This window comes from Odontesthes bonariensis, chromosome 4 (assembly GCF_027942865.1).
Source record: "Odontesthes bonariensis isolate fOdoBon6 chromosome 4, fOdoBon6.hap1, whole genome shotgun sequence".
NCBI lineage: Eukaryota > Metazoa > Chordata > Actinopteri > Atheriniformes > Atherinopsidae > Odontesthes > Odontesthes bonariensis.
The window spans coordinates 36,268,500-36,286,681 of NC_134509.1; positions in this window are offsets into that span (position 1 = coordinate 36,268,500).

Sequence of the window (18,182 nt, forward strand, 5' to 3'; positions counted from 1 at the left end):
CTATTTCCTTCATATATATCCATTCTAAGAAAGTTCCTTGCATAAACCTCTTTAAATGACCTTGTTTGAGAAAGAAAAACAGGAATAGCCTTACTTTTGCGAGTTAAAGCCAAATTGGTATTTTTGCTATAAAATGAATTCCTTCAGTCAAAACAAGTTCAAACTCCTATTTCCTTCATATATATCCATTCTAAGAAGGTTCCATGCATAAACCTCTTTAAATGACCTAGTTTGAGAAAGAAAAACAGGAATAGCCTTACTTTTGCGAGTTAAAGCCAAATTGGTATTTTTGCTATAAAATGAATTCCTTCAGTCAAAACAAGTTCAAACTAATTTGTCCTTAATATATATCATTTCTAAGTAGGTTCCATGCATAAACCTCTTTAAATAACCTTGTTTGAGAAAGAAAAACAGGAATAGCCTTCTTTTGCGGAATTAAGACGAAATTCGGATTTTTGCTTATAAACACTAATTCCTTCAGTCAAAACAAGTTCAAACTCCTATGTCCTTCATATATATCCATTCTAAGAAGGTTCCATGCATAAACCTCTTTAAATGACCTTGTTTGAGAAAGAAAAACAGGAATAGCCTTCTTTTGCGGAATTAAGACGAAATTCGGATTTTTACTTATAAACACCAATTCCTTCAGTCAAAACAAGTTCAAACTCCTATTTCCTTCATATATATCCATTCTAAGAAGGTTCCATGCATAAACCTCTTTAAATGACCTTGTTTGAGAAAGAAAAAAAGGAATAGCCTTACTTTTGCGAGTTAAAGCCAAATTGGTATTTTTGCTATAAAATGAATTCCTTCAATCAAAACAAGTTCAAACTCCTATTTCCTTCATATATATCCATTCTAAGAAGGTTCCTTGCATAAACCTCTTTAAATGACCTTGTTTGAGAAAGAAAAACAGGAATAGCCTCACTTTTGCGAGTTAAAGCCAAATTGGTATTTTTGCTATAAAATGAATTCCTTCAGTCAAACCAAGTTCAAACTAATTTGTCCTTCATATATATATCATTTCTAAGTAGGTTCCATGCATAAACCTCTTTAAATGACCTTGTTTGAGAAAGAAAAACAGGAATAGCCTTCTTTTGCGGAATTAAGACGAAATTCGGATTTTTGCTTATAAACACCAATTCATTCAGTCAAAACAAGTTCAAACTCCTATTTCCTTCATATATATCCATTCTAAGAAGGTTCCATGCATAAACCTCTTTAAATGACCTTGTTTGAGAAAGAAAAAAAGGAATAGCCTTACTTTTGCGAGTTAAAGCCAAATTGGTATTTTTGCTATAAAATGAATTCCTTCAGTCAAAACAAGTTCAAACACCTATTTCCTTCATATATATCCATTCTAAGAAGGTTCCTTGCATAAACCTCTTTAAATGACCTTGTTTGAGAAAGAAAAAAAGGAATAGCCTTACTTTTGCGAGTTAAAGCCAAATTGGTATTTTTGCTATAAAATGAATTCCTTCAGTCAAAACAAGTTCAAACACCTATTTCCTTCATATATATCCATTCTAAGAAGGTTCCTTGCATAAACCTCTTTAAATGACCTTGTTTGAGAAAGAAAAACAGGAATAGCCTTACTTTTGCGAGTTAAAGCCAAATTGGTATTTTTGCTATAAAATGAATTCCTTCAGTCAAAACAAGTTCAAACTAATTTGTCCTTCATATATATCAATTCTAAGTAGGTTCCATGCATAAACCTCTATAAATGACCTTGTTTGAGAAAGAAAAACAGGAATAGCCTTCTTTTGCGGAATTAAGACGAAATTCGGATTTTTGCTTACAAACACCAATTCCTTCAGTCAAAAAAAGTTCAAACTCCTATGTCCTTCATATATATCCATTCTAAGAAGGTTCCATGCATAAACCTCTTTAAATGACCTTGTTTGAGAAAGAAAAACAGGAATAGCCTTACTTTTGCGAGTTAAAGCCAAATTGGTATTTTTGCTATAAAATGAATTCCTTCAGTCAAACCAAGTTCAAAGTAATTTGTCCTTCATATATATCATTTCTAAGTAGGTTCCATGCATAAACCTCTTTAAATGACCTTGTTTGAGAAAGAAAAACAGGAATAGCCTTACTTTTGCGAGTTAAAGCCAAATTGGTATTTTTGCTATAAAATGAATTCCTTCAGTGAAACCAAGTTCAAACTTATTTGTCCTTCATATATATCAATTCTAAGTAGGTTCCATGCATAAACCTCTTTAAATGACCTTGTTTGAGAAAGAAAAACAGGAATAGCCTTCTTTTGCGGAATTAAGACGAAATTCGGATTTTTGCTTATAAACACCAATTCCTTCAGTCAAAACAAGTTCAAACTCCTATTTCCTTCATATATATCCATTCTAAGAAGGTTCCATGCATAAACCTCTTTAAATGACCTTGTTTGAGAAAGAAAAACAGGAATAGCCTTCTTTTACGAGTTAAAGCCAAATTGGTATTTTTGCTATAAAATGAATTCCTTCAGTCAAAACAAGTTCAAACACCTATTTCCTTCATATATATCCATTCTAAGAAAGTTCCTTGCATAAACCTCTTTAAATGACCTTGTTTGAGAAAGAAAAACAGGAATAGCCTTACTTTTGCGAGTTAAAGCCAAATTGGTATTTTTGCTATAAAATGAATTCCTTCAGTCAAAACAAGTTCAAACTCCTATTTCCTTCATATATATCCATTCTAAGAAGGTTCCATGCATAAACCTCTTTAAATGACCTTGTTTGAGAAAGAAAAACAGGAATAGCCTTACTTTTGCGAGTTAAAGCCAAATTGGTATTTTTGCTATAAAATGAATTCCTTCAGTCAAACCAAGTTCAAACTAATTTGTCCTTCATATATATCCATTCTAAGAAGGTTCCATGCATAAACCTCTTTAAATGACCTTGTTTGAGAAAGAAAAACAGGAATAGCCTTCTTTTGCGGAATTAAGACGAAATTCGGATTTTTGCTTATAAACACCAATTCCTTCAGTCAAAACAAGTTCAAACTCCTATTTCCTTCATATATATCCATTCTAAGAAGGTTCCATGCATAAACCTTTTTAAATGACCTTGTTTGAGAAAGAAAAACAGGAATAGCCTTACTTTTGCGAGTTAAAGCCAAATTGGTATTTTTGCTATAAAATGAATTCCTTCAGTCAAACCAAGTTCATACTAATTTGTCCTTCATATATATCCATTCTAAGAAGGTTCCATGCATCAACCTCTTTAAATGACCTTGTTTGAGAAAGAAAAACAGGAATAGCCTTCTTTTGCGGAATTAAGACGAAATTCGGATTTTTGCTTATAAACACCAATTCCTTCAGTCAAAACAAGTTTAAACTCCTATTTCCTTCATATATATCCATTCTAAGAAGGTTCCATGCATAAACCTCTTTAAATGACCTTGTTTGAGAAAGAAAAACAGGAATAGCCTTACTTTTGCGAGTTAAAGCCAAATTGGTATTTTTGCTATAAAATGAATTCCTTCAGTCAAAACAAGTTCAAACTAATTTGTCCTTAATATATATCATTTCTAAGTAGGTTCCATGCATAAACCTCTTTAAATGACCTTGTTTGAGAAAGAAAAACAGGAATAGCCTTCTTTTGCGGAATTAAGACGAAATTCGGATTTTTGCTTATAAACACTAATTCCTTCAGTCAAAACAAGTTCAAACTCCTATGTCCTTCATATATATCCATTCTAAGAAGGTTCCATGCATAAACCTCTTTAAATGACCTTGTTTGAGAAAGAAAAACAGGAATAGCCTTCTTTTGCGGAATTAAGACGAAATTCGGATTTTTACTTATAAACACCAATTCCTTCAGTCAAAACAAGTTCAAACTCCTATTTCCTTCATATATATCCATTCTAAGAAGGTTCCATGCATAAACCTCTTTAAATGACCTTGTTTGAGAAAGAAAAAAAGGAATAGCCTTACTTTTGCGAGTTAAAGCCAAATTGGTATTTTTGCTATAAAATGAATTCCTTCAATCAAAACAAGTTCAAACTCCTATTTCCTTCATATATATCCATTCTAAGAAGGTTCCTTGCATAAACCTCTTTAAATGACCTTGTTTGAGAAAGAAAAACAGGAATAGCCTCACTTTTGCGAGTTAAAGCCAAATTGGTATTTTTGCTATAAAATGAATTCCTTCAGTGAAACCAAGTTCAAACTAATTTGTCCTTCATATATATATCATTTCTAAGTAGGTTCCATGCATAAACCTCTTTAAATGACCTTGTTTGAGAAAGAAAAACAGGAATAGCCTTCTTTTGCGGAATTAAGACGAAATTCGGATTTTTGCTTATAAACACCAATTCCTTCAGTCAAAACAAGTTCAAACTCCTATTTCCTTCATATATATCCATTCTAAGAAGGTTCCATGCATAAACCTCTTTAAATGACCTTGTTTGAGAAAGAAAAACAGGAATAGCCTTACTTTTGCGAGTTAAAGCCAAATTGGTATTTTTGCTATAAAATGAATTCCTTCAGTCAAACCAAGTTCATACTAATTTGTCCTTCATATATATCCATTCTAAGAAGGTTCCATGCATAAACCTCTTTAAATGACCTTGTTTGAGAAAGAAAAACAGGAATAGCCTTCTTTTGCGGAATTAAGACGAAATTCGGATTTTTGCTTATAAACACCAATTCCTTCAGTCAAAACAAGTTCAAACTCCTATTTCCTTCAAATATATCCATTCTAAGAAGGTTCCATGCATAAACCTCTTTAAATGACCTTGTTTGAGAAAGAAAAACAGGAATAGCCTTACTTTTGCGAGTTAAAGCCAAATTGGTATTTTTGCTATAAAATGAATTCCTTCAGTCAAAACAAGTTCAAACTAATTTGTCCTTCATATATATCCATTCTAAGAAGGTTCCATGCATAAAACTCTTTAAATGACCTTGTTTGAGAAAGAAAAACAGGAATAGCCTTCTTTTGCGGAATTAAGACGAAATTCGGATTTTTGCTTATAAACACCAATTCCTTCAGTCAAAACAAGTTCAAACTCCTATTTCCTTCATATATATCCATTCTAAGAAGGTTCCATGCATAAACCTCTTTAAATGACCTTGTTTGAGAAAGAAAAACAGGAATAGCCTTCTTTTACGAGTTAAAGCCAAATTGGTATTTTTGCTATAAAATGAATTCCTTCAGTCAAAACAAGTTCAAACACCTATTTCCTTCATATATATCCATTCTAAGAAAGTTCCTTGCATAAACCTCTTTAAATGACCTTGTTTGAGAAAGAAAAACAGGAATAGCCTTACTTTTGCGAGTTAAAGCCAAATTGGTATTTTTGCTATAAAATGAATTCCTTCAGTCAAAACAAGTTCAAACTCCTATTTCCTTCATATATATCCATTCTAAGAAGGTTCCATGCATAAACCTCTTTAAATGACCTAGTTTGAGAAAGAAAAACAGGAATAGCCTTACTTTTGCGAGTTAAAGCCAAATTGGTATTTTTGCTATAAAATGAATTCCTTCAGTCAAAACAAGTTCAAACTAATTTGTCCTTAATATATATCATTTCTAAGTAGGTTCCATGCATAAACCTCTTTAAATAACCTTGTTTGAGAAAGAAAAACAGGAATAGCCTTCTTTTGCGGAATTAAGACGAAATTCGGATTTTTGCTTATAAACACTAATTCCTTCAGTCAAAACAAGTTCAAACTCCTATGTCCTTCATATATATCCATTCTAAGAAGGTTCCATGCATAAACCTCTTTAAATGACCTTGTTTGAGAAAGAAAAACAGGAATAGCCTTCTTTTGCGGAATTAAGACGAAATTCGGATTTTTACTTATAAACACCAATTCCTTCAGTCAAAACAAGTTCAAACTCCTATTTCCTTCATATATATCCATTCTAAGAAGGTTCCATGCATAAACCTTTTTAAATGACCTTGTTTGAGAAAGAAAAACAGGAATAGCCTTACTTTTGCGAGTTAAAGCCAAATTGGTATTTTTGCTATAAAATGAATTCCTTCAGTCAAACCAAGTTCATACTAATTTGTCCTTCATATATATCCATTCTAAGAAGGTTCCATGCATCAACCTCTTTAAATGACCTTGTTTGAGAAAGAAAAACAGGAATAGCCTTCTTTTGCGGAATTAAGACGAAATTCGGATTTTTGCTTATAAACACCAATTCCTTCAGTCAAAACAAGTTTAAACTCCTATTTCCTTCATATATATCCATTCTAAGAAGGTTCCATGCATAAACCTCTTTAAATGACCTTGTTTGAGAAAGAAAAACAGGAATAGCCTTACTTTTGCGAGTTAAAGCCAAATTGGTATTTTTGCTATAAAATGAATTCCTTCAGTCAAAACAAGTTCAAACTAATTTGTCCTTAATATATATCATTTCTAAGTAGGTTCCATGCATAAACCTCTTTAAATGACCTTGTTTGAGAAAGAAAAACAGGAATAGCCTTCTTTTGCGGAATTAAGACGAAATTCGGATTTTTGCTTATAAACACTAATTCCTTCAGTCAAAACAAGTTCAAACTCCTATGTCCTTCATATATATCCATTCTAAGAAGGTTCCATGCATAAACCTCTTTAAATGACCTTGTTTGAGAAAGAAAAACAGGAATAGCCTTCTTTTGCGGAATTAAGACGAAATTCGGATTTTTACTTATAAACACCAATTCCTTCAGTCAAAACAAGTTCAAACTCCTATTTCCTTCATATATATCCATTCTAAGAAGGTTCCATGCATAAACCTCTTTAAATGACCTTGTTTGAGAAAGAAAAAAAGGAATAGCCTTACTTTTGCGAGTTAAAGCCAAATTGGTATTTTTGCTATAAAATGAATTCCTTCAATCAAAACAAGTTCAAACTCCTATTTCCTTCATATATATCCATTCTAAGAAGGTTCCTTGCATAAACCTCTTTAAATGACCTTGTTTGAGAAAGAAAAACAGGAATAGCCTCACTTTTGCGAGTTAAAGCCAAATTGGTATTTTTGCTATAAAATGAATTCCTTCAGTGAAACCAAGTTCAAACTAATTTGTCCTTCATATATATATCATTTCTAAGTAGGTTCCATGCATAAACCTCTTTAAATGACCTTGTTTGAGAAAGAAAAACAGGAATAGCCTTCTTTTGCGGAATTAAGACGAAATTCGGATTTTTGCTTATAAACACCAATTCCTTCAGTCAAAACAAGTTCAAACTCCTATTTCCTTCATATATATCCATTCTAAGAAGGTTCCATGCATAAACCTCTTTAAATGACCTTGTTTGAGAAAGAAAAAAAGGAATAGCCTTACTTTTGCGAGTTAAAGCCAAATTGGTATTTTTGCTATAAAATGAATTCCTTCAGTCAAAACAAGTTCAAACACCTATTTCCTTCATATATATCCATTCTAAGAAGGTTCCTTGCATAAACCTCTTTAAATGACCTTGTTTGAGAAAGAAAAAAAGGAATAGCCTTACTTTTGCGAGTTAAAGCCAAATTGGTATTTGTGCTATAAAATGAATTCCTTCAGTCAAAACAAGTTCAAACTCCTATTTCCTTCATATATATCCATTCTAAGAAGGTTCCATGCATAAACCTCTTTAAATGACCTTGTTTGAGAAAGAAAAACAGGAATAGCCTTACTTTTTCGAGTTAAAGCCAAATTGGTATTTTTGCTATAAAATGAATTCCTTCAGTCAAACCAAGTTCAAACTAATTTGTCCTTCATATATATCCATTCTAAGAAGGTTCCATGCATAAACCTCTTTAAATGACCTTGTTTGAGAAAGAAAAACAGGAATAGCCTTCTTTTGCGGAATTAAGACGAAATTCGGATTTTTGCTTATAAACACCAATTCCTTCAGTCAAAACAAGTTCAAACTCCTATTTCCTTCATATATATCCATTCTAAGAAGGTTCCATGCATAAACCTCTTTAAATGACCTTGTTTGAGAAAGAAAAACAGGAATAGCCTTACTTTTGCGAGTTAAAGCCAAATTGGTATTTTTGCTATAAAATGAATTCCTTCAGTCAAACCAAGTTCATACTAATTTGTCCTTCATATATATCCATTCTAAGAAGGTTCCATGCATCAACCTCTTTAAATGACCTTGTTTGAGAAAGAAAAACAGGAATAGCCTTCTTTTGCGGAATTAAGACGAAATTCGGATTTTTGCTTATAAACACCAATTCCTTCAGTCAAAACAAGTTTAAACTCCTATTTCCTTCATATATATCCATTCTAAGAAGGTTCCATGCATAAACCTCTTTAAATGACCTTGTTTGAGAAAGAAAAACAGGAATAGCCTTACTTTTGCGAGTTAAAGCCAAATTGGTATTTTTGCTATAAAATGAATTCCTTCAGTCAAAACAAGTTCAAACTAATTTGTCCTTAATATATATCATTTCTAAGTAGGTTCCATGCATAAACCTCTTTAAATGACCTTGTTTGAGAAAGAAAAACAGGAATAGCCTTCTTTTGCGGAATTAAGACGAAATTCGGATTTTTGCTTATAAACACTAATTCCTTCAGTCAAAACAAGTTCAAACTCCTATGTCCTTCATATATATCCATTCTAAGAAGGTTCCATGCATAAACCTCTTTAAATGACCTTGTTTGAGAAAGAAAAACAGGAATAGCCTTCTTTTGCGGAATTAAGACGAAATTCGGATTTTTACTTATAAACACCAATTCCTTCAGTCAAAACAAGTTCAAACTCCTATTTCCTTCATATATATCCATTCTAAGAAGGTTCCATGCATAAACCTCTTTAAATGACCTTGTTTGAGAAAGAAAAAAAGGAATAGCCTTACTTTTGCGAGTTAAAGCCAAATTGGTATTTTTGCTATAAAATGAATTCCTTCAATCAAAACAAGTTCAAACTCCTATTTCCTTCATATATATCCATTCTAAGAAGGTTCCTTGCATAAACCTCTTTAAATGACCTTGTTTGAGAAAGAAAAACAGGAATAGCCTCACTTTTGCGAGTTAAAGCCAAATTGGTATTTTTGCTATAAAATGAATTCCTTCAGTGAAACCAAGTTCAAACTAATTTGTCCTTCATATATATATCATTTCTAAGTAGGTTCCATGCATAAACCTCTTTAAATGACCTTGTTTGAGAAAGAAAAACAGGAATAGCCTTCTTTTGCGGAATTAAGACGAAATTCGGATTTTTGCTTATAAACACCAATTCCTTCAGTCAAAACAAGTTCAAACTCCTATTTCCTTCATATATATCCATTCTAAGAAGGTTCCATGCATAAACCTCTTTAAATGACCTTGTTTGAGAAAGAAAAAAAGGAATAGCCTTACTTTTGCGAGTTAAAGCCAAATTGGTATTTTTGCTATAAAATGAATTCCTTCAGTCAAAACAAGTTCAAACACCTATTTCCTTCATATATATCCATTCTAAGAAGGTTCCTTGCATAAACCTCTTTAAATGACCTTGTTTGAGAAAGAAAAAAAGGAATAGCCTTACTTTTGCGAGTTAAAGCCAAATTGGTATTTGTGCTATAAAATGAATTCCTTCAGTCAAAACAAGTTCAAACTCCTATTTCCTTCATATATATCCATTCTAAGAAGGTTCCATGCATAAACCTCTTTAAATGACCTTGTTTGAGAAAGAAAAACAGGAATAGCCTTACTTTTTCGAGTTAAAGCCAAATTGGTATTTTTGCTATAAAATGAATTCCTTCAGTCAAACCAAGTTCAAACTAATTTGTCCTTCATATATATCCATTCTAAGAAGGTTCCATGCATAAACCTCTTTAAATGACCTTGTTTGAGAAAGAAAAACAGGAATAGCCTTCTTTTGCGGAATTAAGACGAAATTCGGATTTTTGCTTATAAACACCAATTCCTTCAGTCAAAACAAGTTCAAACTCCTATTTCCTTCATATATATCCATTCTAAGAAGGTTCCATGCATAAACCTCTTTAAATGACCTTGTTTGAGAAAGAAAAACAGGAATAGCCTTACTTTTGCGAGTTAAAGCCAAATTGGTATTTTTGCTATAAAATGAATTCCTTCAGTCAAACCAAGTTCATACTAATTTGTCCTTCATATATATCCATTCTAAGAAGGTTCCATGCATCAACCTCTTTAAATGACCTTGTTTGAGAAAGAAAAACAGGAATAGCCTTCTTTTGCGGAATTAAGACGAAATTCGGATTTTTGCTTATAAACACCAATTCCTTCAGTCAAAACAAGTTCAAACTCCTATTTCCTTCAAATATATCCATTCTAAGAAGGTTCCATGCATAAACCTCTTTAAATGACCTTGTTTGAGAAAGAAAAACAGGAATAGCCTTACTTTTGCGAGTTAAAGCCAAATTGGTATTTTTGCTATAAAATGAATTCCTTCAGTCAAAACAAGTTCAAACTAATTTGTCCTTCATATATATCCATTCTAAGAAGGTTCCATGCATAAAACTCTTTAAATGACCTTGTTTGAGAAAGAAAAACAGGAATAGCCTTCTTTTGCGGAATTAAGACGAAATTCGGATTTTTGCTTATAAACACCAATTCCTTCAGTCAAAACAAGTTCAAACTCCTATTTCCTTCATATATATCCATTCTAAGAAGGTTCCATGCATAAACCTCTTTAAATGACCTTGTTTGAGAAAGAAAAACAGGAATAGCCTTCTTTTACGAGTTAAAGCCAAATTGGTATTTTTGCTATAAAATGAATTCCTTCAGTCAAAACAAGTTCAAACACCTATTTCCTTCATATATATCCATTCTAAGAAAGTTCCTTGCATAAACCTCTTTAAATGACCTTGTTTGAGAAAGAAAAACAGGAATAGCCTTACTTTTGCGAGTTAAAGCCAAATTGGTATTTTTGCTATAAAATGAATTCCTTCAGTCAAAACAAGTTCAAACTCCTATTTCCTTCATATATATCCATTCTAAGAAGGTTCCATGCATAAACCTCTTTAAATGACCTAGTTTGAGAAAGAAAAACAGGAATAGCCTTACTTTTGCGAGTTAAAGCCAAATTGGTATTTTTGCTATAAAATGAATTCCTTCAGTCAAAACAAGTTCAAACTAATTTGTCCTTAATATATATCATTTCTAAGTAGGTTCCATGCATAAACCTCTTTAAATAACCTTGTTTGAGAAAGAAAAACAGGAATAGCCTTCTTTTGCGGAATTAAGACGAAATTCGGATTTTTGCTTATAAACACTAATTCCTTCAGTCAAAACAAGTTCAAACTCCTATGTCCTTCATATATATCCATTCTAAGAAGGTTCCATGCATAAACCTCTTTAAATGACCTTGTTTGAGAAAGAAAAACAGGAATAGCCTTCTTTTGCGGAATTAAGACGAAATTCGGATTTTTACTTATAAACACCAATTCCTTCAGTCAAAACAAGTTCAAACTCCTATTTCCTTCATATATATCCATTCTAAGAAGGTTCCATGCATAAACCTCTTTAAATGACCTTGTTTGAGAAAGAAAAAAAGGAATAGCCTTACTTTTGCGAGTTAAAGCCAAATTGGTATTTTTGCTATAAAATGAATTCCTTCAATCAAAACAAGTTCAAACTCCTATTTCCTTCATATATATCCATTCTAAGAAGGTTCCTTGCATAAACCTCTTTAAATGACCTTGTTTGAGAAAGAAAAACAGGAATAGCCTCACTTTTGCGAGTTAAAGCCAAATTGGTATTTTTGCTATAAAATGAATTCCTTCAGTCAAACCAAGTTCAAACTAATTTGTCCTTCATATATATATCATTTCTAAGTAGGTTCCATGCATAAACCTCTTTAAATGACCTTGTTTGAGAAAGAAAAACAGGAATAGCCTTCTTTTGCGGAATTAAGACGAAATTCGGATTTTTGCTTATAAACACCAATTCATTCAGTCAAAACAAGTTCAAACTCCTATTTCCTTCATATATATCCATTCTAAGAAGGTTCCATGCATAAACCTCTTTAAATGACCTTGTTTGAGAAAGAAAAAAAGGAATAGCCTTACTTTTGCGAGTTAAAGCCAAATTGGTATTTTTGCTATAAAATGAATTCCTTCAGTCAAAACAAGTTCAAACACCTATTTCCTTCATATATATCCATTCTAAGAAGGTTCCTTGCATAAACCTCTTTAAATGACCTTGTTTGAGAAAGAAAAAAAGGAATAGCCTTACTTTTGCGAGTTAAAGCCAAATTGGTATTTTTGCTATAAAATGAATTCCTTCAGTCAAAACAAGTTCAAACACCTATTTCCTTCATATATATCCATTCTAAGAAGGTTCCTTGCATAAACCTCTTTAAATGACCTTGTTTGAGAAAGAAAAACAGGAATAGCCTTACTTTTGCGAGTTAAAGCCAAATTGGTATTTTTGCTATAAAATTAATTCCTTCAGTCAAAACAAGTTCAAACTAATTTGTCCTTCATATATATCAATTCTAAGTAGGTTCCATGCATAAACCTCTATAAATGACCTTGTTTGAGAAAGAAAAACAGGAATAGCCTTCTTTTGCGGAATTAAGACGAAATTCGGATTTTTGCTTACAAACACCAATTCCTTCAGTCAAAAAAAGTTCAAACTCCTATGTCCTTCATATATATCCATTCTAAGAAGGTTCCATGCATAAACCTCTTTAAATGACCTTGTTTGAGAAAGAAAAACAGGAATAGCCTTACTTTTGCGAGTTAAAGCCAAATTGGTATTTTTGCTATAAAATGAATTCCTTCAGTCAAACCAAGTTCAAACTAATTTGTCCTTCATATATATCATTTCTAAGTAGGTTCCATGCATAAACCTCTTTAAATGACCTTGTTTGAGAAAGAAAAACAGGAATAGCCTTACTTTTGCGAGTTAAAGCCAAATTGGTATTTTTGCTATAAAATGAATTCCTTCAGTGAAACCAAGTTCAAACTTATTTGTCCTTCATATATATCAATTCTAAGTAGGTTCCATGCATAAACCTCTTTAAATGACCTTGTTTGAGAAAGAAAAACAGGAATAGCCTTCTTTTGCGGAATTAAGACGAAATTCGGATTTTTGCTTATAAACACCAATTCCTTCAGTCAAAACAAGTTCAAACTCCTATTTCCTTCATATATATCCATTCTAAGAAGGTTCCATGCATAAACCTCTTTAAATGACCTTGTTTGAGAAAGAAAAACAGGAATAGCCTTCTTTTACGAGTTAAAGCCAAATTGGTATTTTTGCTATAAAATGAATTCCTTCAGTCAAAACAAGTTCAAACACCTATTTCCTTCATATATATCCATTCTAAGAAAGTTCCTTGCATAAACCTCTTTAAATGACCTTGTTTGAGAAAGAAAAACAGGAATAGCCTTACTTTTGCGAGTTAAAGCCAAATTGGTATTTTTGCTATAAAATGAATTCCTTCAGTCAAAACAAGTTCAAACTCCTATTTCCTTCATATATATCCATTCTAAGAAGGTTCCATGCATAAACCTCTTTAAATGACCTTGTTTGAGAAAGAAAAACAGGAATAGCCTTACTTTTGCGAGTTAAAGCCAAATTGGTATTTTTGCTATAAAATGAATTCCTTCAGTCAAACCAAGTTCAAACTAATTTGTCCTTCATATATATCCATTCTAAGAAGGTTCCATGCATAAACCTCTTTAAATGACCTTGTTTGAGAAAGAAAAACAGGAATAGCCTTCTTTTGCGGAATTAAGACGAAATTCGGATTTTTGCTTATAAACACCAATTCCTTCAGTCAAAACAAGTTCAAACTCCTATTTCCTTCATATATATCCATTCTAAGAAGGTTCCATGCATAAACCTCTTTAAATGACCTTGTTTGAGAAAGAAAAACAGGAATAGCCTTACTTTTGCGAGTTAAAGCCAAATTGGTATTTTTGCTATAAAATGAATTCCTTCAGTCAAACCAAGTTCATACTAATTTGTCCTTCATATATATCCATTCTAAGAAGGTTCCATGCATCAACCTCTTTAAATGACCTTGTTTGAGAAAGAAAAACAGGAATAGCCTTCTTTTGCGGAATTAAGACGAAATTCGGATTTTTGCTTATAAACACCAATTCCTTCAGTCAAAACAAGTTTAAACTCCTATTTCCTTCATATATATCCATTCTAAGAAGGTTCCATGCATAAACCTCTTTAAATGACCTTGTTTGAGAAAGAAAAACAGGAATAGCCTTACTTTTGCGAGTTAAAGCCAAATTGGTATTTTTGCTATAAAATGAATTCCTTCAGTCAAAACAAGTTCAAACTAATTTGTCCTTAATATATATCATTTCTAAGTAGGTTCCATGCATAAACCTCTTTAAATGACCTTGTTTGAGAAAGAAAAACAGGAATAGCCTTCTTTTGCGGAATTAAGACGAAATTCGGATTTTTGCTTATAAACACTAATTCCTTCAGTCAAAACAAGTTCAAACTCCTATGTCCTTCATATATATCCATTCTAAGAAGGTTCCATGCATAAACCTCTTTAAATGACCTTGTTTGAGAAAGAAAAACAGGAATAGCCTTCTTTTGCGGAATTAAGACGAAATTCGGATTTTTACTTATAAACACCAATTCCTTCAGTCAAAACAAGTTCAAACTCCTATTTCCTTCATATATATCCATTCTAAGAAGGTTCCATGCATAAACCTCTTTAAATGACCTTGTTTGAGAAAGAAAAAAAGGAATAGCCTTACTTTTGCGAGTTAAAGCCAAATTGGTATTTTTGCTATAAAATGAATTCCTTCAATCAAAACAAGTTCAAACTCCTATTTCCTTCATATATATCCATTCTAAGAAGGTTCCTTGCATAAACCTCTTTAAATGACCTTGTTTGAGAAAGAAAAACAGGAATAGCCTCACTTTTGCGAGTTAAAGCCAAATTGGTATTTTTGCTATAAAATGAATTCCTTCAGTGAAACCAAGTTCAAACTAATTTGTCCTTCATATATATATCATTTCTAAGTAGGTTCCATGCATAAACCTCTTTAAATGACCTTGTTTGAGAAAGAAAAACAGGAATAGCCTTCTTTTGCGGAATTAAGACGAAATTCGGATTTTTGCTTATAAACACCAATTCCTTCAGTCAAAACAAGTTCAAACTCCTATTTCCTTCATATATATCCATTCTAAGAAGGTTCCATGCATAAACCTCTTTAAATGACCTTGTTTTAGAAAGAAAAAAAGGAATAGCCTTACTTTTGCGAGTTAAAGCCAAATTGGTATTTTTGCTATAAAATGAATTCCTTCAGTCAAAACAAGTTCAAACACCTATTTCCTTCATATATATCCATTCTAAGAAGGTTCCTTGCATAAACCTCTTTAAATGACCTTGTTTGAGAAAGAAAAAAAGGAATAGCCTTACTTTTGCGAGTTAAAGCCAAATTGGTATTTGTGCTATAAAATGAATTCCTTCAGTCAAAACAAGTTCAAACTCCTATTTCCTTCATATATATCCATTCTAAGAAGGTTCCATGCATAAACCTCTTTAAATGACCTTGTTTGAGAAAGAAAAACAGGAATAGCCTTACTTTTTCGAGTTAAAGCCAAATTGGTATTTTTGCTATAAAATGAATTCCTTCAGTCAAACCAAGTTCAAACTAATTTGTCCTTCATATATATCATTTCTAAGTAGGTTCCATGCATAAACCTCTTTAAATGACCTTGTTTGAGAAAGAAAAACAGGAATAGCCTTCTTTTGCGGAATTAAGACGAAATTCGGATTTTTGCTTATAAACACCAATTCCTTCAGTCAAAACAAGTTCAAACTCCTATTTCCTTCAAATATATCCATTCTAAGAAGGTTCCATGCATAAACCTCTTTAAATGACCTTGTTTGAGAAAGAAAAACAGGAATAGCCTTACTTTTGCGAGTTAAAGCCAAATTGGTATTTTTGCTATAAAATGAATTCCTTCAGTCAAAACAAGTTCAAACTAATTTGTCCTTCATATATATCCATTCTAAGAAGGTTCCATGCATAAAACTCTTTAAATGACCTTGTTTGAGAAAGAAAAACAGGAATAGCCTTCTTTTGCGGAATTAAGACGAAATTCGGATTTTTACTTATAAACACCAATTCCTTCAGTCAAAACAAGTTCAAACTCCTATTTCCTTCATATATATCCATTCTAAGAAGGTTCCATGCATAAACCTCTTTAAATGACCTTGTTTGAGAAAGAAAAAAAGGAATAGCCTTACTTTTGCGAGTTAAAGCCAAATTGGTATTTTTGCTATAAAATGAATTCCTTCAGTCAAAACAAGTTCAAACACCTATTTCCTTCATATATATCCATTCTAAGAAGGTTCCTTGCATAAACCTCTTTAAATGACCTTGTTTGAGAAAGAAAAAAAGGAATAGCCTTACTTTTGCGAGTTAAAGCCAAATTGGTATTTGTGCTATAAAATGAATTCCTTCAGTCAAAACAAGTTCAAACTCCTATTTCCTTCATATATATCCATTCTAAGAAGGTTCCATGCATAAACCTCTTTAAATGACCTTGTTTGAGAAAGAAAAACAGGAATAGCCTTACTTTTTCGAGTTAAAGCCAAATTGGTATTTTTGCTATAAAATGAATTCCTTCAGTCAAACCAAGTTCAAACTAATTTGTCCTTCATATATATCCATTCTAAGAAGGTTCCATGCATAAACCTCTTTAAATGACCTTGTTTGAGAAAGAAAAACAGGAATAGCCTTCTTTTGCGGAATTAAGACGAAATTCGGATTTTTGCTTATAAACACCAATTCCTTCAGTCAAAACAAGTTCAAACTCCTATTTCCTTCATATATATCCATTCTAAGAAGGTTCCATGCATAAACCTCTTTAAATGACCTTGTTTGAGAAAGAAAAACAGGAATAGCCTTACTTTTGCGAGTTAAAGCCAAATTGGTATTTTTGCTATAAAATGAATTCCTTCAGTCAAACCAAGTTCATACTAATTTGTCCTTCATATATATCCATTCTAAGAAGGTTCCATGCATCAACCTCTTTAAATGACCTTGTTTGAGAAAGAAAAACAGGAATAGCCTTCTTTTGCGGAATTAAGACGAAATTCGGATTTTTGCTTATAAACACCAATTCCTTCAGTCAAAACAAGTTCAAACTCCTATTTCCTTCATATATATCCATTCTAAGAAGGTTCCATGCATAAACCTCTTTAAATGACCTTGTTTGAGAAAGAAAAACAGGAATAGCCTTACTTTTGCGAGTTAAAGCCAAATTGGTATTTTTGCTATAAAATGAATTCCTTCAGTGAAACCAAGTTCAAACTAATTTGTCCTTCATATATATATCATTTCTAAGTAGGTTCCATGCATAAACCTCTTTAAATGACCTTGTTTGAGAAAGAAAAACAGGAATAGCCTTCTTTTGCGGAATTAAGACGAAATTCGGATTTTTGCTTATAAACACCAATTCCTTCAGTCAAAACAAGTTCAAACTCCTATTTCCTTCATATATATCCATTCTAAGAAGGTTCCATGCATAAACCTCTTTAAATGACCTTGTTTGAGAAAGAAAAAAAGGAATAGCCTTACTTTTGCGAGTTAAAGCCAAATTGGTATTTTTGCTATAAAATGAATTCCTTCAGTCAAAACAAGTTCAAACACCTATTTCCTTCATATATATCCATTCTAAGAAGGTTCCTTGCATAAACCTCTTTAAATGACCTTGTTTGAGAAAGAAAAAAAGGAATAGCCTTACTTTTGCGAGTTAAAGCCAAATTGGTATTTTTGCTATAAAATGAATTCCTTCAGTCAAAACAAGTTCAAACACCTATTTCCTTCATATATATCCATTCTAAGAAGGTTCCTTGCATAAACCTCTTTAAATGACCTTGTTTGAGAAAGAAAAACAGGAATAGCCTTACTTTTGCGAGTTAAAGCCAAATTGGTATTTTTGCTATAAAATGAATTCCTTCAGTCAAAACAAGTTCAAACTAATTTGTCCTTCATATATATACATTCTAAGTAGGTTCCATGCATAAACCTCTTTAAATGACCTTGTTTGAGAAAGAAAAACAGGAATAGCCTTCTTTTGCGGAATTAAGACGAAATTCGGATTTTTGCTTACAACCACCAATTCCTTCAGTCAAAAAAAGTTCAAACTCCTATGTCCTTCATATATATCCATTCTAAGAAGGTTCCATGCATAAACCTCTTTAAATGACCTTGTTTGAGATAGAAAAACAGGAATAGCCTTACTTTTGCGAGTTAAAGCCAAATTGGTATTTTTGCTATAAAATGAATTCCTTCAGTCAAAACAAGTTC